The sequence below is a fragment of the Heterodontus francisci genome, unplaced genomic scaffold, assembly GCF_036365525.1.
Source record: "Heterodontus francisci isolate sHetFra1 unplaced genomic scaffold, sHetFra1.hap1 HAP1_SCAFFOLD_724, whole genome shotgun sequence".
Classification (NCBI taxonomy): Eukaryota; Metazoa; Chordata; class Chondrichthyes; order Heterodontiformes; family Heterodontidae; genus Heterodontus; species Heterodontus francisci.
The window spans coordinates 259787-282945 of record NW_027140460.1 but is presented as its reverse complement, the minus strand read 5'-3'; positions in this window follow the sequence as shown (position 1 = coordinate 282945).

The following is a 23159-nucleotide window of genomic DNA, read 5'->3' as shown; positions in this document are numbered from 1 at the left end:
TCTCTCTTTCCCCACTCACTCTCTCCCTTTCCCCGCCTTTCTCTTCCTTTCACCACTCTCTCTCTCTCTCTCTCGGGCCCGTTTTCCTGCCAATTGCAGTTTCTTTCGGTTCCGTCAGTTTCTGTCCTGCTCATTATTGTTTACACCCGTTGCTAAGAGACACTCTGACGTCACAGAAATGTTGCAATTTCTTAAAGGAACAAAAAAAGGCGGAAAATGAAGGAGAGGTATCCATCCCATAATAGTCAAGGAGCACCCTCAATAATGTTCAAAAAACTGGAGCAAAATGGACAGGAAACTTATCACAATAACATACAGGCTTACATCTCGGAGAGGAGGGGACTTGTACCCCAGTGAGAGTCAGCACCTTCAGGAGAGGAGGGGACCCGTACCCCAGTGAGAGTCAGCACCTTCAGGAGAGGAGGGGACCCATACCCCAGTGAGAATCAGCACCTTCAGGAGAGGAGGGGACCCGTACCCCAGTGAGAGTCAGCACCTTCAGGAGAGGAGGGGACCTGTACCCCAGTGAGAGTCAGCACCTTCAGGAGAGGAGGGGACCCATACCCCAGTGAGAGTCAGCACCTACAGGAGAGGAGGGGACGAACCTCAGTGAGAGTCAGCACCTTCAGGAGAGGGGGGGACCCGTACCCCAGTGAGAGTCAGCACCTTCAGGAGAGGAGGGGACCCGTACCCCAGTGAGAGTCAGCACCTTCAGGAGAGGAGGGGACCCGTACCCCAGTGAGAGTCAGCACCTTCAGGAGAGGAGGGGACCTGTACCCCAGTGAGAGTCAGCACCTTCAGGAGAGGAGGGGACCCATACCCCAGTGAGAGTAAGCACCTTCAGGAGAGGAGGGGACCTGTACCCCAGTGAGAGTCAGCACCTTCAGGAGAGGAGGGGACCTGTACCCCAGTGAGAGTCAGCACCTTCAGGAGAGGAGGGGACCCATACCCCAGTGAGAATCAGCACCTTCAGGAGAGGAGGGGACCCGTACCCCAGTGAGAGTCAGCACCTTCAGGAGAGGAGGGGACCTGTACCCCAGTGAGAGTCAGCACCTTCAGGAGAGGAGGGGACACATACCCCAGTGAGAATCAGCACCTTCAGGAGAGGAGGGGACCCGTACCCCAGTGAGAGTCAGCACCTTCAGGAGAGGAGGGGACCCATACCCCAGTGAGAGTCAGCACCTTCAGGAGAGGAGGGGACCTGTACCCCAGTGAGAGTCAGCACCTTCAGGAGAGGAGGGGACCCGTACCCCAGTGAGAGTCAGCACCTTCAGGAGAGGAGGGGACCCGTACCCCAGTGAGAGTCAGCACCTTCAGGAGAGGAGGGGACCCATACCCCAGTGAGAATCAGCACGTTCAGGAGAGGAGGGGACCCGTACCCCAGTGAGAGTCAGCACCTTCAGGAGAGGAGGGGACCCATACCCCAGTGAGAGTCAGCACCTTCAGGAGAGGAGGGGACCTGTACCCCAGTGAGAGTCAGCACCTTCAGGAGAGGAGGGTGACCCCTACCCCAGTGAGAGTCAGTACCTTCAGGAGAAGAGGGGACTTGTACCCCAGTGAGAGTCAAAACCTTCAGGAGAGGAGGGGACCCGTACCCCAGTGAGAGTCAGCACGATCAGGAGAGGAGGGGACCCGTACCCCAGTGAGAGTCAGCACCTTCAGGAGAGGAGGGGACCCCTACCCCAGTGAGAGTCAGCACCTTTAGGAGAGGAGGGGAGCCGTACCCCAGTGAGTCAGCACCTTCAGGAGAGGAGGGGACCCGTACCCCAGTGAGAGTCAGCACCTTCAGGAGAGGAGGGGACCCTTACCCCAGTGAGAGACAGCACCTTTAGGAGAGGAGGGGAGCCGTACCCCAGTGAGTCAGCATCTTCAGGAGAGGAGGGGACCCGTACCCCAGTGAGAGTCAGCAACTTCAGGAGAGGAGGGGACCCATACTCCAGTGAGAGTCAGCACCTTCAGGAGAGGAGGGGACCCATACTCCAGTGAGAGTCAGCACCTTTAGGAGAGGAGGGGAGCCGTACTACAGTGAGAGTCAGCACCTTCAGGAGAGGAGGGGACCCATACCCCAGTGAGAGTCAGCACCTGCAGGAGAGGAGGGGACCCGTACCCCAGTGAGAGTCAGCACCTTCAGGAGAGGAGGGGACCCATACTCCAGTGAGAGACAGCACCTTCAGGAGAGGAGGGGACCCGTACCCCAGTGAGAGTCAGCACCTTCAGGAGAGGAGGGGACCCATACCCCAGTGAGAGTCAGCACCTTCAGGAGAGGAGGGGACCCATACTCCAGTGAGAGACAGCACCTTTAGGAGAGGAGGGGAGCCGTACCACAGTGAGAGTCAGCACCTTTAGGAGAGGAGGGGAGCCGTACCACAGTGAGAGTCAGCACCTTTAGGAGAGGAGAGGACCCATACCCCAGTGAGAGTCAGCACCTGCAGGAGAGGAGGGGACCCATACCCCAGTGAGAGTCAGCACCTGCAGGAGAGGAGGGGACCCATACCCCAGTGAGAGTCAGCACCTGCAGGAGAGGAGGGGACCCATACCCCAGTGAGAGTCAGCACCTTTAGGAGAGGAGGGGAGCCGTACCACAGTGAGAGTCAGCACCTGCATGAGAGGAGGGGTCCCATACCCCAGTGAGAGTCAGCACCTTCAGGAGAGGAGGGGACCCGTACCCCAGTGAGAGTGAGCACCTGCAGGAGAGGAGGGGACCCGTAACCCAATGAGAGTCAGCACCTTCAGGAGAGGAGGGGACCCGTACCCCAGTGAGAGTCAGCACCTTCAGGAGAGGAGGGGACCCTTACCCCAGTGAGAGTCAGCACCTTCAGGAGTGGAGGGGACCCATAACCCAGTGAGAGTCAGCACCTTCAGGAGAGGAGGGGACCCTTACCCCAGTGAGAGTCAGCACCTTCAGGAGAGGAGGGGACCCTTACCCCAGTGAGAGTCAGCACCTTCAGGAGAGGAGGGGACCCGTACCCCAATGAGAGTCAGCACCTTCAGGAGAGGAGGGGACCCATACCCCAGTGAGAGTCAGCACCTTCAGGAGAGGAGGGGACCCTTACCCCAGTGAGAGTCAGCACCTTCAGAGGAGGGGACCCTTACCCCAGTGAGAGTCAGCACCTTCAGGAGAGGAGGGGACCCGTACCCCAGTGAGAGTCAGCACCTTCAGGAGAGGAGGGGACCCGTACCCCAGTGAGAGTCAGCACCTTCAGGAGAGGAGGGGACCCGTACCCCAGTGAGAGTCAGCACCTTCAGGAGAGGAGGGGACCCGTACCCCAGTGAGAGTCAGCACGTTCAGGAGAGGAGGGGACCCGTACCTCAGTGAGACTCAGCACCTTCAGGAGAGGAGGGGACCCGTACCTCAGTGAGAGTCAGCACCTTCAGGAGAGGAGGGGACCCGTACCTCAGTGAGAGTCAGCACCTTCAGGAGAGGAGGGGACCCGTACCTCAGTGAGAGTCAGCACCTTCAGGAGAGGAGGGGACCCGTACCTCAGTGAGAGTCAGCACCTTCAGGAGAGGAGGGGACCCGTACCCCAGTGAGAGTCAGCACCTTCAGGAGAGGAGGGGACCCGTACCCCAGTGAGAGTCAGCACCTTCAGGAGAGGAGGGGACCCGTACCCCTGTGAGAGGCAGCACCTTCAGGAGAGGAGGGGACCCGTACCCGAGTGAGAGTCAGCACCTTCAGGAGAGGAGGGGTCCCGTACCCCAGTGAGAGTCAGCACCTGCAGGAGAGGAGGGGACCCGTACCCCAGTGAGAGTCAGCACCTTCAGGAGAGGAGGGGACCCGTACCCCAGTGAGAGTCAGCACCTTCAGGAAAGGAGGGGACCCGTACCCCAGTGAGAGTCAGCACCTTCAGGAGAGGAGGGGACCCGTACCCCAGTGAGAGTCAGCACCTTCAGGAGAGGAGGGGACCCGTACCCCAGTGAGAGTCAGCACCTGCAGGAGAGGAGGGGACCCGTACCCCAGTGAGAGTCAGCAACTTCAGGAGAGGAGGGCACCCGTACCCCAGTGAGAGTCAGCACCTTCAGCTGAGGAGGGGACCCGTACTCCAGTGAGAGTCAGCACCTTCAGGAGAGGAGGGGACCCGTACCCCAGTGAGAGTCAGCAACTTCAGGAGAGGAGGGGACCCGTACCCCAGTGAGAGTCAGCACCTGCAGGAGAGGAGGGGACCCGTACCGCAGTAAGAGTCAGCACCTGCAGGAGAGGAGGGGACCCGTACCCCAGTGAGAGTCAGCACCTGCAGGAGAGGAGGGGACCCGTACCCCAGTGAGAGTCAGCAACTTCAGGAGAGGAGGGTACCCGTACCCCAGTGAGAGTCAGCACCTTCAGGAGAGGAGGGGACCCATACTCCAGTGAGAGTCAGCACCTGCAGGAGAGGAGGGGACCCATACTCCAGTGAGAGTCAGCACCTTTAGGAGAGGAGGGGAGCCGTACCACAGTGAGAGTCAGCACCTTCAGGAGAGGAGGGGACCCATACTCCAGTGAGAGTCAGCACCTTCAGGAGAGGAGGGGACCCATACTCCAGTGAGAGTCAGCACCTTCAGGAGAGGAGGGGACCCATACTCCAGTGAGAGTCAGCACCTTTAGGAGAGGAGGGGAGCCGTACCACAGTGAGAGTCAGCACCTTCAGGAGAGGAGGGGACCCATACTCCAGTGAGAGTCAGCACCTTCAGGAGAGGAGGGGACCCATACTCCAGTGAGAGTCAGCACCTTTAGGAGAGGAGGGGAGCCGTACCACAGTGAGAGTCAGCACCTTCTGGAGAGGAGGGGACCCATACCCCAGTGAGAGTCAGCACCTGCAGGAGAGGAGGGGACCCGTACCCCAGTGAGAGTCAGCACCTTCAGGAGAGGAGGGGAGTCGTACCACAGTGAGAGTCATCACCTTCAGGAGAGGAGGGGAGCCGTACCACAGTGAGAGTCGGCACCTTTAGGAGAGGAGAGGACCCATACCCCAGTGAGAGTCAGCACATTTAGGAGAGGAGGGGACCCATACCCCAGTGAGAGTCAGCACCTGCAGGAGAGGAGGGGAGCCGTACCACAGTGAGAGTCAGCACCTTCAGGAGAGGAGGGAACCCGTACCCCAGTGAGAGTCAGCACCTTCAGGAGAGGAGGGGACCCATACCCCAGTGAGAGTCAGCACCTTCAGGAGAGGAGGGGACCCTTACCCCTGTGAGAGTCAGCACCTTCAGGAGAGGATGGGACCCTTACCCCAGTGAGTCAGCAACTTCAGGAGAGGAGGGGACCCGTACCCCAGTGAGAGTCAGCACCTTCAGGAGAGGAGGGGACCCGTACCCCAGTGAGAGTCAGCACCTTCAGGAGAGGAGGGGACCCGTACCCCAGTGAGAGTCAGCACCTTCAGGAGAGGAGGGGACCCGTACCCCAGTGAGAGTCAGCACCTTCAGGAGAGGAGGGGACCCGTACCTCAGTGAGAGTCAGCACCTTCAGGAGAGGAGGGGACCCGTACCTCAGTGAGAGTCAGCATCCTCAGGAGAGGAGGGGACCCGTACCTCAGTGAGAGTCAGCACCTTCAGGAGAGGAGGGGACCCGTACCTCAGTGAGAGTCAGCACCTTCAGGAGAGGAGGGGACCCGTACCCCAGTGAGAGTCAGCACCTTCAGGAGAGGAGGGGACCCGTTCCCCAGTGAGAGTCAGCACCTTCAGGAGAGGAGGGGACCCGTACCCCAGTGAGAGTCAGCACCTGCAGGAGAGGAGGGGACCCGTACCCCAGTAAGAGTCAGCACCTGCAGGAGAGGAGGGGACCCGTACCCCAGTGAGAGTCAGCACCTGCAGGAGAGGAGGGGACCCGTACCCCAGTGTGAGTCAGCAACTTCAGGAGAGGAGGGTACCCGTACCCCAGTGAGAGTCAGCACCTTCAGGAGAGGAGGGGACCCATACTCCAGTGAGAGTCAGCACCTGCAGGAGAGGAGGGGACCCGTACCCCAGTGAGAGTCAGCACCTTCAGGAGAGGAGGGGACCCATACTCCAGTGAGAGTCAGCACCTTTAGGAGAGGAGGGGAGCCGTACCACAGTGAGAGTCAGCACCTTCAGGAGAGGAGGGGACCCATACCCCAGTAAGAGTCAGCACCTGCAGGAGAGGAGGGGACCCGTACCCCAGTGAGAGTCAGCACCTTCAGGAGAGGAGGGGAGCCGTACCACAGTGAGAGTCATCACCTTCAGGAGAGGAGGGGAGCCGTACCACAGTGAGAGTCAGCACCTTTAGGAGAGGAGAGGACCCATACCCCAGTGAGAGTCAGCACATTTTGGAGAGGAGGGGACACGTACCACAGTGAGAGTCAGCACCTTCAGGAGAGGAGGGGACCCATACCCCAGTGAGAGTCAGCACCTGCAGGAGAGGAGGGGACCCATACCCAGTGAGAGTCAGCACCTGCAGGAGAGGAGGGGACCCATACCCCAGTGAGAGTCAGCACCTGCAGGAGAGGAGGGGACCCATATCCCAGTGAGAGTCAGCACCTTTAGGAGAGGAGGGGAGCCGTACCACAGTGAGAGTCAGCACCTGCAGGAGAGGAGGGGACCCATACCCCAGTGAGAGTCAGCACCTTCAGGAGAGGAGGGGAGCCGTACCCCAGTGAGTCAGCACCTTCAGGAGAGGAGGGGACCCGTACCCCAGTGAGAGTCAGCACCTTCAGGAGAGGAGGGGACCCTTACCCCAGTGAGAGACAGCACCTTTAGGAGAGGAGGGGAGCCGTACCCCAGTGAGTCAGCATCTTCAGGAGAGGAGGGGACTCGTACCCCAGTGAGAGTCAGCAACTTCAGGAGAGGAGGGGACCCATACTCCAGTGAGAGTCAGCACCTTCAGGAGAGGAGGGGACCCATACTCCAGTGAGAGTCAGCACCTTTAGGAGAGGAGGGGAGCCGTACTACAGTGAGAGTCAGCACCTTCAGGAGAGGAGGGGACCCATACCCCAGTGAGAGTAAGCACCTGCAGGAGAGGAGGGGACCCGTACCCCAGTGAGAGTCAGCACCTTCAGGAGAGGAGGGGACCCATACTCCAGTGAGAGACAGCACCTTTAGGAGAGGAGGGGAGCCGTACCACAGTGAGAGTCAGCACCTTTAGGAGAGGAGGGGAGCCGTACCACAGTGAGAGTCATCACCTTCAGGAGAGGAGGGGAGCCGTACCACAGTGAGAGTCAGCACATTTAGGAGAGGAGAGGACCCATACCCCAGTGAGAGTCAGCACATTTAGGACAGGAGGGGACACGTACCACAGTGAGAGTCAGCACCTTCAGGAGAGGAGGGGACCCATACCCCAGTGAGAGTCAGCACCTGCAGGAGAGGAGGGGACCCATACCCCAGTGAGAGTCAGCACCTGCAGGAGAGGAGGGGACCCATACCCCAGTGAGAGTCAGCACCTGCAGGAGAGGAGGGGACCCATACCCCAGTGAGAGTCAGCACCTTTAGGAGAGGAGGGGAGCCGTACCACAGTGAGAGTCAGCACCTGCATGAGAGGAGGGGTCCCATACCCCAGTGAGAGTCAGCACCTTCAGGAGAGGAGGGGACCCGTACCCCAGTGAGAGTGAGCACCTGCAGGAGAGGAGGGGACCCGTACCCAATGAGAGTCAGCACCTTCAGGAGAGGAGGGGACCCGTACCCCAGTGAGAGTCAGCACCTTCAGGAGAGGAGGGGACCCTTACCCCAGTGAGAGTCAGCACCTTCAGGAGTGGAGGGGACCCATAACCCAGTGAGAGTCAGCACCTTCAGGAGAGGAGGGGACCCTTACCCCAGTGAGAGTCAGCACCTTCAGGAGAGGAGGGGACCCTTACCCCAGTGAGAGTCAGCACCTTCAGGAGAGGAGGGGACCCGTACCCCAATGAGAGTCAGCACCTTCAGGAGAGGAGGGGACCCATACCCCAGTGAGAGTCAGCACCTTCAGGAGAGGAGGGGACCCTTACCCCAGTGAGAGTCAGCACCTTCAGAGGAGGGGACCCTTACCCCAGTGAGAGTCAGCACCTTCAGGAGAGGAGGGGACCCGTACCCCAGTGAGAGTCAGCACCTTCAGGAGAGGAGGGGACCCGTACCCCAGTGAGAGTCAGCACCTTCAGGAGAGGAGGGGACCCGTACCCCAGTGAGAGTCAGCACCTTCAGGAGAGGAGGGGACCCGTACCCCAGTGAGAGTCAGCACGTTCAGGAGAGGAGGGGACCCGTACCTCAGTGAGACTCAGCACCTTCAGGAGAGGAGGGGACCCGTACCTCAGTGAGAGTCAGCACCTTCAGGAGAGGAGGGGACCCGTACCTCAGTGAGAGTCAGCACCTTCAGGAGAGGAGGGGACCCGTACCTCAGTGAGAGTCAGCACCTTCAGGAGAGGAGGGGACCCGTACCTCAGTGAGAGTCAGCACCTTCAGGAGAGGAGGGGACCCGTACCCCAGTGAGAGTCAGCACCTTCAGGAGAGGAGGGGACCCGTACCCCAGTGAGAGTCAGCACCTTCAGGAGAGGAGGGGACCCGTACCCCTGTGAGAGGCAGCACCTTCAGGAGAGGAGGGGACCCGATCCCGAGTGAGAGTCAGCACCTTCAGGAGAGGAGGGGTCCCGTACCCCAGTGAGAGTCAGCACCTGCAGGAGAGGAGGGGACCCGTACCCCAGTGAGAGTCAGCACCTTCAGGAGAGGAGGGGACCCGTACCCCAGTGAGAGTCAGCACCTTCAGGAAAGGAGGGGACCCGTACCCCAGTGAGAGTCAGCACCTTCAGGAGAGGAGGGGACCCGTACCCCAGTGAGAGTCAGCACCTTCAGGAGAGGAGGGGACCCGTACCCCAGTGAGAGTCAGCACGTGCAGGAGAGGAGGGGACCCGTACCCCAGTGAGAGTCAGCAACTTCAGGAGAGGAGGGCACCCGTACCCCAGTGAGAGTCAGCACCTTCAGCTGAGGAGGGGACCCGTACTCCAGTGAGAGTCAGCACCTTCAGGAGAGGAGGGGACCCGTACCCCAGTGAGAGTCAGCAACTTCAGGAGAGGAGGGGACCCGTACCCCAGTGAGAGTCAGCACCTGCAGGAGAGGAGGGGACCCGTACCGCAGTAAGAGTCAGCACCTGCAGGAGAGGAGGGGACCCGTACCCCAGTGAGAGTCAGCACCTGCAGGAGAGGAGGGGACCCGTACCCCAGTGAGAGTCAGCAACTTCAGGAGAGGAGGGTACCCGTACCCCAGTGAGAGTCAGCACCTTCAGGAGAGGAGGGGACCCATACTCCAGTGAGAGTCAGCACCTGCAGGAGAGGAGGGGACCCGTACCCCAGTGAGAGTCAGCACCTTCAGGAGAGGAGGGGACCCATACTCCAGTGAGAGTCAGCACCTTTAGGAGAGGAGGGGAGCCGTACCACAGTGAGAGTCAGCACCTTCAGGAGAGGAGGGGACCCATACCCCAGTGAGAGTCAGCACCTGCAGGAGAGGAGGGGACCCGTACCACAGTGAGAGTCAGCACCTTCAGGAGAGGAGGGGAGTCGTACCACAGTGAGAGTCATCACCTTCAGGAGAGGAGGGGAGCCGTACCACAGTGAGAGTCGGCACCTTTAGGAGAGGAGAGGACCCATACCCCAGTGAGAGTCAGCACATTTAGGAGAGGAGGGGACACGTAACACAGTGAGATTCAGCACCTTCAGGAGAGGAGGGGACCCATACCCCAGTGAGAGTCAGCACCTGCAGGAGAGGAGGGGAGCCGTACCACAGTGAGAGTCAGCACCTTCAGGAGAGGAGGGAACCCGTACCCCAGTGAGAGTCAGCACCTTCAGGAGAGGAGGGGACCCATACCCCAGTGAGAGTCAGCACCTTCAGGAGAGGAGGGGACCCTTACCCCTGTGAGAGTCAGCACCTTCAGGAGAGGATGGGACCCTTACCCCAGTGAGTCAGCAACTTCAGGAGAGGAGGGGACCCGTACCCCAGTGAGAGTCAGCACCTTCAGGAGAGGAGGGGACCCGTACCCCAGTGAGAGTCAGCACCTTCAGGAGAGGAGGGGACCCGTACCCCAGTGAGAGTCAGCACCTTCAGGAGAGGAGGGGACCCGTACCCCAGTGAGAGTCAGCACCTTCAGGAGAGGAGGGGACCCGTACCTCAGTGAGAGTCAGCACCTTCAGGAGAGGAGGGGACCCGTACCTCAGTGAGAGTCAGCATCTTCAGGAGAGGAGGGGACCCGTACCTCAGTGAGAGTCAGCACCTTCAGGAGAGGAGGGGACCCGTACCTCAGTGAGAGTCAGCACCTTCAGGAGAGGAGGGGACCCGTACCCCAGTGAGAGTCAGCACCTTCAGGAGAGGAGGGGACCCGTACCCCAGTGAGAGTCAGCACCTTCAGGAGAGGAGGGGACCCGTACCCCAGTGAGAGTCAGCACCTGCAGGAGAGGAGGGGACCCGTACCCCAGTAAGAGTCAGCACCTGCAGGAGAGGAGGGGACCCGTACCCCAGTGAGAGTCAGCACCTGCAGGAGAGGAGGGGACCCGTACCCCAGTGTGAGTCAGCAACTTCAGGAGAGGAGGGTACCCGTACCCCAGTGAGAGTCAGCAACTTCAGGAGAGGAGGGGACCCATACTCCAGTGAGAGTCAGCACCTGCAGGAGAGGAGGGGACCCGTACCCCAGTGAGAGTCAGCACCTTCAGGAGAGGAGGGGACCCATACTCCAGTGAGAGTCAGCACCTTTAGGAGAGGAGGGGAGCCGTACCACAGTGAGAGTCAGCACCTTCAGGAGAGGAGGGGACCCATACCCCAGTAAGAGTCAGCACCTGCAGGAGAGGAGGGGACCCGTACCCCAGTGAGAGTCAGCACCTTCAGGAGAGGAGGGGAGCCGTACCACAGTGAGAGTCATCACCTTCAGGAGAGGAGGGGAGCCGTACCACAGTGAGAGTCAGCACCTTTAGGAGAGGAGAGGACCCATACCCCAGTGAGAGTCAGCACATTTTGGAGAGGAGGGGACACGTACCACAGTGAGAGTCAGCACCTTCAGGAGAGGAGGGGACCCATACCCCAGTGAGAGTCAGCACCTGCAGGAGAGGAGGGGACCCATACCCAGTGAGAGTCAGCACCTGCAGGAGAGGAGGGGACCCATACCCCAGTGAGAGTCAGCACCTGCAGGAGAGGAGGGGACCCATATCCCAGTGAGAGTCAGCACCTTTAGGAGAGGAGGGGAGCCGTACCACAGTGAGAGTCAGCACCTGCAGGAGAGGAGGGGACCCATACCCCAGTGAGAGTCAGCACCTTCAGGAGAGGAGGGGACCCATACCCCAGTGAGAGTCAGCACCTTCAGGAGAGGAGGGGACCCATAACCCAGTGAGAGTCAGCACCTTCAGGAGAGGATGGGACCCTTACCCCAGTGAGAGTCAGCACCTTCAGGAGAGGAGGCGACCCTTACCCCAGTGAGAGTCAGCACCTTCAGGAGAGGAGGGGACCCGTACCCCAGTGAGAGTCAGCACCTTCAGGAGAGGAGGGGACCCAAACCCCAGTGAGAGTCAGCACCTTCAGGAGAGGAGGGGACCCTTAACCCAGTGAGAGTCAGCACCTTCAGGAGAGGAGGGGACCCTTACCCCAGTGAGAGTCAGCACCTTCAGGAGAGGAGGGGACCCGTACCCCAGTGAGAGTCAGCACCTTCAGGAGAGGAGGGGACCCGTACCCCAGTGAGAGTCAGCACCTGCAGGAGAGGAGGGGACCCGTACCCCAGTGAGAGTCAGCAACTTCAGGAGAGGAGGGCACCCGTACCCCAGTGAGAGTCAGCACCTTCAGCTGAGGAGGGGACCCGTACCCCAGTGAGAGTCAGCACCTTCAGGAGAGGAGGGGACCCGTACCCCAGTGAGAGTCAGCAACTTCAGGAGAGGAGGGGACCCGTACCCCAGTGAGAGTCAGCACCTGCAGGAGAGGAGGGGACCCGTACCGCAGTAAGAGTCAGCACCTGCAGGAGAGGAGGGGACCCGTACCCCAGTGAGAGTCAGCACCTGCAGGAGAGGAGGGGACCCGTACCCCAGTGAGAGTCAGCAACTTCAGGAGAGGAGGGTACCCGTACCCCAGTGAGAGTCAGCACCTTCAGGAGAGGAGGGGACCCATACTCCAGTGAGAGTCAGCACCTGCAGGAGAGGAGGGGACCCGTACCCCAGTGAGAGTCAGCACCTTCAGGAGAGGAGGGGACCCATACTCCAGTGAGAGTCAGCACCTTTAGGAGAGGAGGGGAGCCGTACCACAGTGAGAGTCAGCACCTTCAGGAGAGGAGGGGACCCATACCCCAGTGAGAGTCAGCACCTGCAGGAGAGGAGGGGACGCGTACCCCAGTGAGAGTCAGCACCTTCAGGAGAGGAGGGGAGTCGTACCACAGTGAGAGTCATCACCTTCAGGAGAGGAGGGGAGCCGTACCACAGTGAGAGTCGGCACCTTTAGGAGAGGAGAGGACCCATACCCCAGTGAGAGTCAGCACATTTAGGAGAGGAGGGGACACGTACCACAGTGAGAGTCAGCACCTTCAGGAGAGGAGGGGACCCATACCCCAGTGAGAGTCAGCACCTTCAGGAGAGGAGGGGAGCCGTACCACAGTGAGAGTCAGCACCTTCAGGAGAGGAGGGAACCCGTACCCCAGTGAGAGTCAGCACCTTCAGGAGAGGAGGGGACCCATACCCCAGTGAGAGTCAGCACCTTCAGGAGAGGAGGGGACCCTTACCCCAGTGAGAGTCAGCACCTTCAGGAGAGGATGGGACCCTTACCCCAGTGAGAGTCAGCACCTTCAGGAGAGGAGGGGACCCGTACCCCAGTGAGAGTCAGCACCTTCAGGAGAGGAGGGGACCCGTACCACAGTGAGAGTCAGCACCTTCAGGAGAGGAGGGGACCCGTACCCCAGTGAGAGTCAGCACCTTCAGGAGAGGAGGGGACCCGTACCCCAGTGAGAGTCAGCACCTTCAGGAGAGGAGGGGACCCGTACCTCAGTGAGAGTCAGCACCTTCAGGAGAGGAGGGGACCCGTACCTCAGTGAGAGTCAGCATCTTCAGGAGAGGAGGGGACCCGTACCTCAGTGAGAGTCAGCACCTTCAGGAGAGGAGGGGACCCGTACCTCAGTGAGAGTCAGCACCTTCAGGAGAGGAGGGGACCCGTACCCCAGTGAGAGTCAGCACCTTCAGGAGAGGAGGGGACCCGTACCCCAGTGAGAGTCAGCACCTTCAGGAGAGGAGGCGACCCGTACCCCAGTGAGAGTCAGCACCTGCAGGAGAGGAGGGGACCCGTACCCCAGTAAGAGTCAGCACCTGCAGGAGAGGAGGGGACCCGTACCCCAGTGAGAGTCAGCACCTGCAGGAGAGGAGGGGACCCGTACCCCAGTGAGAGTCAGCAACTTCAGGAGAGGAGGGTACCCGTACCCCAGTGAGAGTAAGCACCTTCAGGAGAGGAGGGGACCCATACTCCAGTGAGAGTCAGCACCTGCAGGAGAGGAGGGGACCCGTACCCCAGTGAGAGTCAGCATCTTTAGGAGAGGAGGGGAGCCGTACCACAGTGAGAGTCAGCACCTTCAGGAGAGGAGGGGACCCATACCCCAGTGAGAGTCAGCACCTGCAGGAGAGGAGGGGACCCGTACCCCAGTGAGAGTAAGCACCTTCAGGAGAGGAGGGGACCCATACTCCAGTGAGAGTCAGCACCTGCAGGAGAGGAGGGGACCCGTACCCCAGTGAGAGTCAGCACCTTTAGGAGAGGAGGGGAGCCGTACCACAGTGAGTGTCAGCACCTTCAGGAGAGGAGGGGACCCATACCCCAGTGAGAGTCAGCACCTGCAGGAGAGGAGGGGACCCGTACCCCAGTGAGAGTCAGCACCTTCAGGAGAGGAGGGGAGCCGTACCACAGTGAGAGTCATCACCTTCAGGAGAGGAGGGGAGCCGTACCACAGTGAGAGTCAGCACCTTTAGGAGAGGAGAGGACCCATACCCCAGTGAGAGTCAGCACATTTAGGAGAGGAGGGGACACGTACCACAGTGAGAGTCAGCACCTTCAGGAGAGGAGGGGACCCATACCCCAATGAGAGTCAGCACCAGCAGGAGAGGAGGGGACCCATACCCAGTGAGAGTCAGCACCTGCAGGAGAGGAGGGGACCCATACCCCAGTGAGAGTCAGCACCTGCAGGAGAGGAGGGGACCCATATCCCAGTGAGAGTCAGCACCTTTAGGAGAGGAGGGGAGCCGTACCACAGTGAGAGTCAGCACCTGCAGGAGAGGAGGGGACCCGTACCCCAGTGAGAGTCAGCACCTTCAGGAGAGGAGGGGACCCGTACCCCAGTGAGAGTCAGCACCTGCAGGAGTGGAGGGGACCCGTACCCAATGAGAGACAGCACCTTCAGGAGAGGAGGGGACCCATACCCCAGTGAGAGTCAGCACCTTCAGGAGAGGAGGGAACCCATAACCCAGTGAGAGTCAGCACCTTCAGGAGAGGATGGGACCCTTACCCCAGTGAGAGTCAGCACCTTCAGGAGAGGAGGCGACCCTTACCCCAGTGAGAGTCAGCACCTTCAGGAGAGGAGGGGACCCGTACCCCAGTGAGAGTCAGCACCTTCAGGAGAGGAGGGGACCCAAACCCCAGTGAGAGTCAGCAGCTTCAGGAGAGGAGGGGACCCTTAACCCAGTGAGAGTCAGCACCTTCAGGAGAGGAGGGGACCCTTACCCAAGTGAGAGTCAGCACCTTCAGGAGAGGAGGGGACCCGTACCCCAGTGAGAGTCAGCACCTTCAGGAGAGGAGGGGACCCATACCCCAGTGAGAGTCAGCACCTTCAGGAGAGGAGGGGACCCTTACCCCAGTGAGAGTCAGCACCTTCAGGAGAGGAGGGGACCCATAACCCAGTGAGAGTCAGCACCTTCAGGAGAGGAGGGGACCCTTACCCCAGTGAGAGTCAGCACCTTCAGGAGAGGAGGCGACCCTTACCCCACTGAGAGTCAGCACCTTCAGGAGAGGAGGGGACCCGTACCCCAGTGAGAGTCAGCACCTTCAGGAGAGGAGGGGACCCATACCCCAGTGAGAGTCAGCACCTTCAGGAGAGGAGGGGACCCTTAACCCAGTGAGAGTCAGCACCTTCAGGAGAGGAGGGGAACCTTACCCCAGTGAGAGTCAGCACCTGCAGGAGAGGAGGGGACCCTTACCCCAGTGAGAGTCAGCACCTTTAGGAGAGGAGGGGAGCCGTACCACAGTGAGAGCCAGCACCTTCAGGAGAGGAGGCGACCTTTACCCCAGTGAGAGTCAGCACCTTCAGGAGAGGAGGGGACCCGTACCCCAGTGAGAGTCAGCACCTTCAGGAGAGGAGGGGACCCGTACCCCAGTGAGAGTCAGCACCTTCAGGAGAGGAGGGGACCCTTAACCCAGTGAGAGTCAGCACTTTCAGGAGAGGAGGGGACCCATACCCCAGTGAGAGTCAGCACCTGCAGGAGAGGAGGGGAGCCATAACCCAGTGAGAGTCAGCACCTGCAGGAGAGGAGGGGACCCATAACCCAGTGAGAGTCAGCACCTTTAGGAGAGGAAGGGAGCCGTACCACAGTGAGAGTCAGCACCTGCAGGAGAGGAGGGGACCCGTACCCCAGTGAGAGTCAGCACCTTCAGGAGAGGAGGGGACCCGTACCCCAGTGAGAGTCAGCACCTTCAGGAGAGGAGGGGACCCGTACCCCAGTGAGAGTCAGCACCTTCAGGAGAGGAGGGGACCCGTACCTCAGTGAGAGTCAGCACCTTCAGGAGAGGAGGGGACCCGTACCTCAGTGAGAGTCAGCACCTTCAGGAGAGGAGGGGACCCGTACCTCAGTGAGAGTCAGCACCTTCAGGAGAGGAGGGGACCCGTACCTCAGTGAGAGTCAGCACCTTCAGGAGAGGAGGGGACCCGTACCCCAGTGAGAGTCAGCACCTTCAGGAGAGGAGGGGACCCGTACCCCAGTGAGAGTCAGCACCTGCAGGAGAGGAGGGGACCCGTACCCCAGTGAGAGTCAGCACCTTCAGGAGAGGAGGGGACCCGTACCCCAGTGAGAGTCAGCACCTTCAGGAAAGGAGGGGACCCGTACCCCAGTGAGAGTCAGCACCTTCAGGAGAGGAGGGGACCCGTACCCCAGTGAGAGTCAGCACCTTCAGGAGAGGAGGGGACCCGTACCCCAGTGAGAGTCGGCACCTACAGGAGAGGATGGCACCCGTACCCCAGTGAGAGTCAGCACCTTCAGCTGAGGAGGGGACCCGTACCCCAGTGAGAGTCAGCACCTTCAGGAGAGGAGGGGACCCGTACCCCAGTGCGAGTCAGCAACTTCAGGAGAGGAGGGGACCCGTACCCCAGTAAGAGTCAGCACCTGCAGGAGAGGAGGGGACCCGTACCCCAGTGAGAGTCAGCACCTGCAGGAGAGGAGGGGACCCGTACCCCAGTGAGAGTCAGCAACTTCAGGAGAGGAGGGTACCCGTACCCCAGTGAGAGTCAGCACCTTCAGGAGAGGAGGGGAGCCGTACCACAGTGAGAGTCATCACCTTCAGGAGAGGAGGGGAGCCGTACCACAGTGAGAGTCATCACCTTCAGGAGAGGAGGGGAGCCGTACCACAGTGAGAGTCAGCACCTTTAGGAGAGGAGAGGACCCATACCCCAGTGTGAGTCAGCACATTTAGGAGAGGAGGGGACACGTACCACAGTGAGAGTCAGCACCTTCAGGAGAGGAGGGGACCCATACCCCAGTGAGAGTCAGCACCTGCAGGAGAGGAGGGGACCCATACCCAGTGAGAGTCAGCACCTGCAGGAGAGGAGGGGACCCATACCCCAGTGAGAGTCAGCACCTGCAGGAGAGGAGGGGACCCAAACCCCAGTGAGAGTCAGCACCTTTAGGAGAGGAGGGGAGCCGTACCACAGTGAGAGTCAGCACCTTCAGGAGAGGAGGGGACCCATACCCCAGTGAGAGTCAGCACCTTCAGGAGAGGAGGGGACCCTTACCCCAGTGAGAGTCAGCACCTTCAGGAGAGGAGGGGACCCGTACCCCAGTGAGAGTCAGCACCTTCAGGAGAGGAGGGGACCCATACCCCAGTGAGAGTCAGCACCTTCAGGAGAGGAGGGGACCCATACTCCAGTGAGAGTCAGCACCTTTAGGAGAGGAGGGGAGCCGTACCACAGTGATAGTCAGCACCTTCAGGAGAGGAGGGGACCCATACCCCAGTGAGAGTCAGCACCTGCAGGAGAGGAGGGGACCCGTACCCCAGTGAGAGTCAGCACCTTCAGGAGAGGAGGGGAGCCGTACCACAGTGAGAGTCATCACCTTCAGGAGAGGAGGGGAGCCGTACCACAGTGAGAGTCAGCACCTTTAGGAGAGGAGAGGACCCATACCCCAGTGTGAGTCAGCACATTTGGGAGAGGAGGGGACACGTACCACAGTGAGAGTCAGCACCTGCAGGAGAGGAGGAGACCCATACCCAGTGAGAGTCAGCACCTGCAGGAGAGGAGGGGACCCATACCCCAGTGAGAGTCAGCACCTGCAGGAGAGGAGGGGACCCAAACCCCAGTGAGAGTCAGCACCTTTAGGAGAGGAGGGGAGCCGTACCACAGTGAGAGTCAGCACCTGCAGGAGAGGAGGGGAGCCGTACCACAGTGAGAGTCAGCACCTGCAGGAGAGGAGGGGACCCGTACCCCAGTGAGAGTCAGCACCTGCAGGAGAGGAGGGGTCCCGTACCCAATGAGATGCAGCACCTTCAGGAGAGGAGGGGACCCATACCCCAGTGAGAGTCAGCACCTTCAGGAGAGGAGGGGACCCGTACCCCAGTGAGAGTCAGCACCTTCAGGAGAGGAGGGGACCCATACCCCAGTGAGAGTCAGCACCTTCAGGAGAGGAGGCGACCCTTACCCCAGTGAGAGTCAGCACCTTCAGGAGAGGAGGGGACCCTTACCCCAGTGAGAGTCAGCACCTTCAGGAGAGGAGGGGACCCGTACCCGAGTGAGAGTCAGCACCTTCAGGAGAGGAGGGGACCCGTACCCCAGTGAGAGTCAGCACCTTCAGGAGAGGAGGGGACCCGTACCCCAGTGAGAGTCAGCACCTTCAGGAGAGGAGGGGACCCGTACCCCAGTGAAAGTCAGCACCTTCAGGAGAGGAGGGGACCCGTACCTCAGTGAGAGTCAGCACCTTCAGGAGAGGAGGGGACGCGTACCTCAGTGAGAGTCAGCACCTTCAGGAGAGGAGGGGACCCGTACCTCAGTGAGAGTCAGCACCTTCAGGAGAGGAGGGGACCCGTACCTCAGTGAGAGTCAGCACCTTCAGGAGAGGAGGGGACCCGTACCTCAGTGAGAGTCAGCACCTTCAGGAGAGGAGGGGACCCGTACCCCAGTGAGAGTCAGCACCTTCAGGAGAGCAGGGGACCCGTACCCCAGTGAGAGTCAGCACCTTCAGGAGAGGAGGGGACCCGTACCCCAGTGAGAGTCAGCACCTTCAGGAGAGGAGGGGACCCGTACCCGAGTGAGAGTCAGCACCTTCAGGAGAGGAGGGGACCCGTACCCCAGTGAGAGTCAGCACCTGCAGGAGAGGAGGGGAACCGTACCCCAGTGAGAGTCCGCACCTTCAGGAGAGGAGGGGACCCGTACCCCAGTGAGAGTCAGCACCTTCAGGAAAGGAGGGGACCCGTACCCCAGTGAGAGTCAGCACCTTCAGGAGAGGAGGGGACCCGTACCCCAGTGAGAGTCAGCACCTTCAGGAGAGGAGGGGACCCGTACCACAGTGAGAGTCAGCACCTGCAGGAGAGGAGGGGACCCGTACCCCAGTGAGAGTCAGCAACTTCAGGAGAGGAGGGCACCCGTACCCCAGTGAGAGTCAGCACCTTCAGCTGAGGAGGGGACCCGTACCCCAGTGAGAGTCAGCACCTTCAGGAGAGGAGGGGACCCGTACCCCAGTGAGAGTCAGCAACTTCAGGAGAGGAGGGGACCCGTACCCCAGTGAGAGTCTGCACCTGCAGGAGAGGAGGGGACCCGTACCCCAGTAAGAGTCAGCACCTGCAGGAGAGGAGGGGACCCGTACCCCAGTGAGAGTCAGCACCTGCAGGAGAGGAGGGGACCCGTACCCCAGTGAGAGTCAGCAACTTCAGGAGAGGAGGGTACCCGTACCCCAGTGAGAGTCAGCACCTTCAGGAGAGGAGGGGACCCATACTCCAGTGAGAGTCAGCACCTGCAGGAGAGGAGGGGACCCGTACCCCAGTGAGAGTCAGCACCTTCAGGAGAGGAGGGGACCCATACTCCTGTGAGAGTCAGCACCTTTAGGAGAGGAGGGGAGCCGTACCACAGTGAGAGTCAGCACCTTCAGGAGAGGAGGGGACCCATACCCCAGTGAGAGTCAGCAACTTCAGGAGAGGAGGGGGCCCGTACCCCAGTGAGTGTCAGCACCTTCAGGAGAGGAGGGGACCCATACTCCAGTGAGAGTCAGCACCTGCAGGAGAGGAGGTGACCCGTACCCCAGTGAGAGTCAGCACCTTCAGGAGAGGAGGGGACCCATACTCCAGTGAGAGTCAGCACCTTTAGGAGAGGAGGGGAGCCGTACCACAGTGAGAGTCAGCACCTTCAGGAGAGGAGGGGACCCATACCCCAGTGAGAGTCAGCACCTGCAGGAGAGGAGGGGACCCGTACCCCAGTGAGAGTCAGCACCTTCAGGAGAGGAGGCGAGCCGTACCACAGTGAGAGTCATCACCTTCAGGAGAGGAGGGGAGCCGTACCACAGTGAGAGTCAGCACCTTTAGGAGAGGAGAGGACCCATACCCCAGTGAGAGTCAGCACCTTCAGGAGAGTAGGGGACCCATACCCCAGTGAGAGTCAGCACCTGCAGGAGAGGAGGGGACCCATACCCCAGTGAGAGTCAGCACCTGCAGGAGAGGAGGGGACCCATACCCCAGTGAGAGTCAGCACCTGCAGGAGAGGAGGGGACCCAAACCCCAGTGAGAGTCAGCACCTTTAGGAGAGGAGGGGAGCCGTACCACAGTGAGAGTCAGCACCTTCAGGAGAGGAGGGGACCCATACCCCAGTGAGAGTCAGCACCTTCAGGAGAGGAGGGGACCCGTACCCGAGTGAGAGTCAGCACCTTCAGGAGAGGAGGGGACCCGTACCCCAGTGAGAGTCAGCACCTGCAGGAGAGGAGGGGAACCGTACCCCAGTGAGAGTCCGCACCTTCAGGAGAGGAGGGGACCCGTACCCCAGTGAGAGTCAGCACCTTCAGGAAAGGAGGGGACCCGTACCCCAGTGAGAGTCAGCACCTTCAGGAGAGGAGGGGACCCGTACCCCAGTGAGAGTCAGCACCTTCAGGAGAGGAGGGGACCCGTACCACAGTGAGAGTCAGCACCTGCAGGAGAGGAGGGGACCCGTACCCCAGTGAGAGTCAGCAACTTCAGGAGAGGAGGGCACCCGTACCCCAGTGAGAGTCAGCACCTTCAGCTGAGGAGGGGACCCGTACCCCAGTGAGAGTCAGCACCTTCAGGAGAGGAGGGGACCCGTACCCCAGTGAGAGTCAGCAACTTCAGGAGAGGAGGGGACCCGTACCCCAGTGAGAGTCTGCACCTGCAGGAGAGGAGGGGACCCGTACCCCAGTAAGAGTCAGCACCTGCAGGAGAGGAGGGGACCCGTACCCCAGTGAGAGTCAGCACCTGCAGGAGAGGAGGGGACCCGTACCCCAGTGAGAGTCAGCAACTTCAGGAGAGGAGGGTACCCGTACCCCAGTGAGAGTCAGCACCTTCAGGAGAGGAGGGGACCCATACTCCAGTGAGAGTCAGCACCTGCAGGAGAGGAGGGGACCCGTACCCCAGTGAGAGTCAGCACCTTCAGGAGAGGAGGGGACCCATACTCCTGTGAGAGTCAGCACCTTTAGGAGAGGAGGGGAGCCGTACCACAGTGAGAGTCAGCACCTTCAGGAGAGGAGGGGACCCATACCCCAGTGAGAGTCAGCAACTTCAGGAGAGGAGGGGGCCCGTACCCCAGTGAGTGTCAGCACCTTCAGGAGAGGAGGGGACCCATACTCCAGTGAGAGTCAGCACCTGCAGGAGAGGAGGTGACCCGTACCCCAGTGAGAGTCAGCACCTTCAGGAGAGGAGGGGACCCATACTCCAGTGAGAGTCAGCACCTTTAGGAGAGGAGGGGAGCCGTACCACAGTGAGAGTCAGCACCTTCAGGAGAGGAGGGGACCCATACCCCAGTGAGAGTCAGCACCTGCAGGAGAGGAGGGGACCCGTACCCCAGTGAGAGTCAGCACCTTCAGGAGAGGAGGCGAGCCGTACCACAGTGAGAGTCATCACCTTCAGGAGAGGAGGGGAGCCGTACCACAGTGAGAGTCAGCACCTTTAGGAGAGGAGAGGACCCATACCCCAGTGAGAGTCAGCACCTTCAGGAGAGTAGGGGACCCATACCCCAGTGAGAGTCAGCACCTGCAGGAGAGGAGGGGACCCATACCCCAGTGAGAGTCAGCACCTGCAGGAGAGGAGGGGACCCATACCCCAGTGAGAGTCAGCACCTTTAGGAGAGGAGGGGAGCCGTACCACAGTGAGAGTCAGCACCTGCAGGAGAGGAGGGGACCCGTACCCCAGTGAGAGTCAGCACCTTCAGGAGAGGAGGGGACCCATAACCCAGTGAGAGTCAGCACCTTCAGGAGAGGAGGGGACCCTTACCCCAGTGAGAGTCAGCACCTTCAGGAGAGGAGGCGACCCTTACCCCAGTGAGAGTCAGCACCTTCAGGAGAGGAGGGGACCCGTACCCCAGTGAGAGTCAGCACCTTAAGGAGAGGAGGGGACCCGTACCCCAGTGAGAGTCAGCACCTTCAGGAGAGGAGGGGACCCGTACCCCAGTGAGAGTCAGCACCTTCAGGAGAGGAGGGGACCCGTACCCCAGTGAGAGTCAGCACCTTCAGGAGAGGAGGGGACCCGTACGTCAGTGAGAGTCAGCACCTTCAGGAGAGGAGGGGACCCGTACCTCAGTGAGAGTCAGCACCTTCAGGAGAGGAGGGGACCCGTACCTCAGTGAGAGTCAGCACCTTCAGGAGAGGAGGGGACCCGTACCCCAGTGAGTGTCAGCACCTTCAGGAGAGGAGGGGACCCGTACCCCAGTGAGAGTCAGCACCTGCAGGAGAGGAGGGGACCCGTACCCCAGTGAGAGTCAGCACCTTCAGGAGAGGAGGGGACCCGTACCCCAGTGAGAGTCAGCACCTTCAGGAAAGGAGGGGACCCGTACCCTAGTGAGAGTCAGCACCTTCAGGAGAGGAGGGGACCCGTACCCCAGTGAGAGTCAGCACCTTCAGGAGAGGAGGGGACCCGTACCCCAGTGAGAGTCAGCACCTGCAGGAGAGGAGGGGACCCGTACCCCAGTGAGAGTCAGCACCATCAGGAGAGGAGGGCACCCGTACCCCAGTGAGAGTCAGCACCTTCTGCTGAGGAGGGGACCCGTACCCCAGTGAGAGTCAGCACCTTCAGGAGAGGAGGGGACCCGTACCCCAGTGAGAGTCAGCAACTTCAGGAGAGGAGGGGACCCGTACCCCAGTGAGAGTCAGCACCTGCAGGAGAGGAGGGGACCCGTACCCCAGTAAGAGTCAGCACCTGCAGGAGAGGAGGGGACCCGTATCCCAGTGAGAGTCAGCACCTGCAGGAGAGGAGGGGACCCGTACCCCTGTGAGAGTCAGCAACTTCAGGAGAGGAGGGTACCCGTACCCCAGTGAGAGTCAGCACCTTCAGGAGAGGAGGGGACCCATACTCCAGTGAGAGTCAGCACCTGCAGGAGAGGAGGGTACCCGTACCCCAGTGAGAGTCAGCACCTTCAGGAGAGGAGGGGACCCATACTCCAGTGAGAGTCAGCACCTTTAGGAGAGGAGGGGAGCCGTACCACAGTGAGAGTCAGCACCTTTAGGAGAGGAGAGGACCCATACCCCAGTGTGAGTCAGCACATTTGGGAGAGGAGGGGACACGTACCACAGTGAGAGTCAGCACCTTCAGGAGAGGAGGGGACCCATACCCCAGTGAGAGTCAGCACCTGCAGGAGAGGAGGAGACCCATACCCAGTGAGAGTCAGCACCTGCAGGAGAGGAGGGGACCCATACCCCAGTGAGAGTCAGCACCTGCAGGAGAGGAGGGGACCCAAACCCCAGTGAGAGTCAGCACCTTTAGGAGAGGAGGGGAGCCGTACCACAGTGAGAGTCAGCACCTGCAGGAGAGGAGGGGACCCATACCCCAGTGAGAGTCAGCACCTTCAGGAGAGGAGGGGACCCGTACCCCAG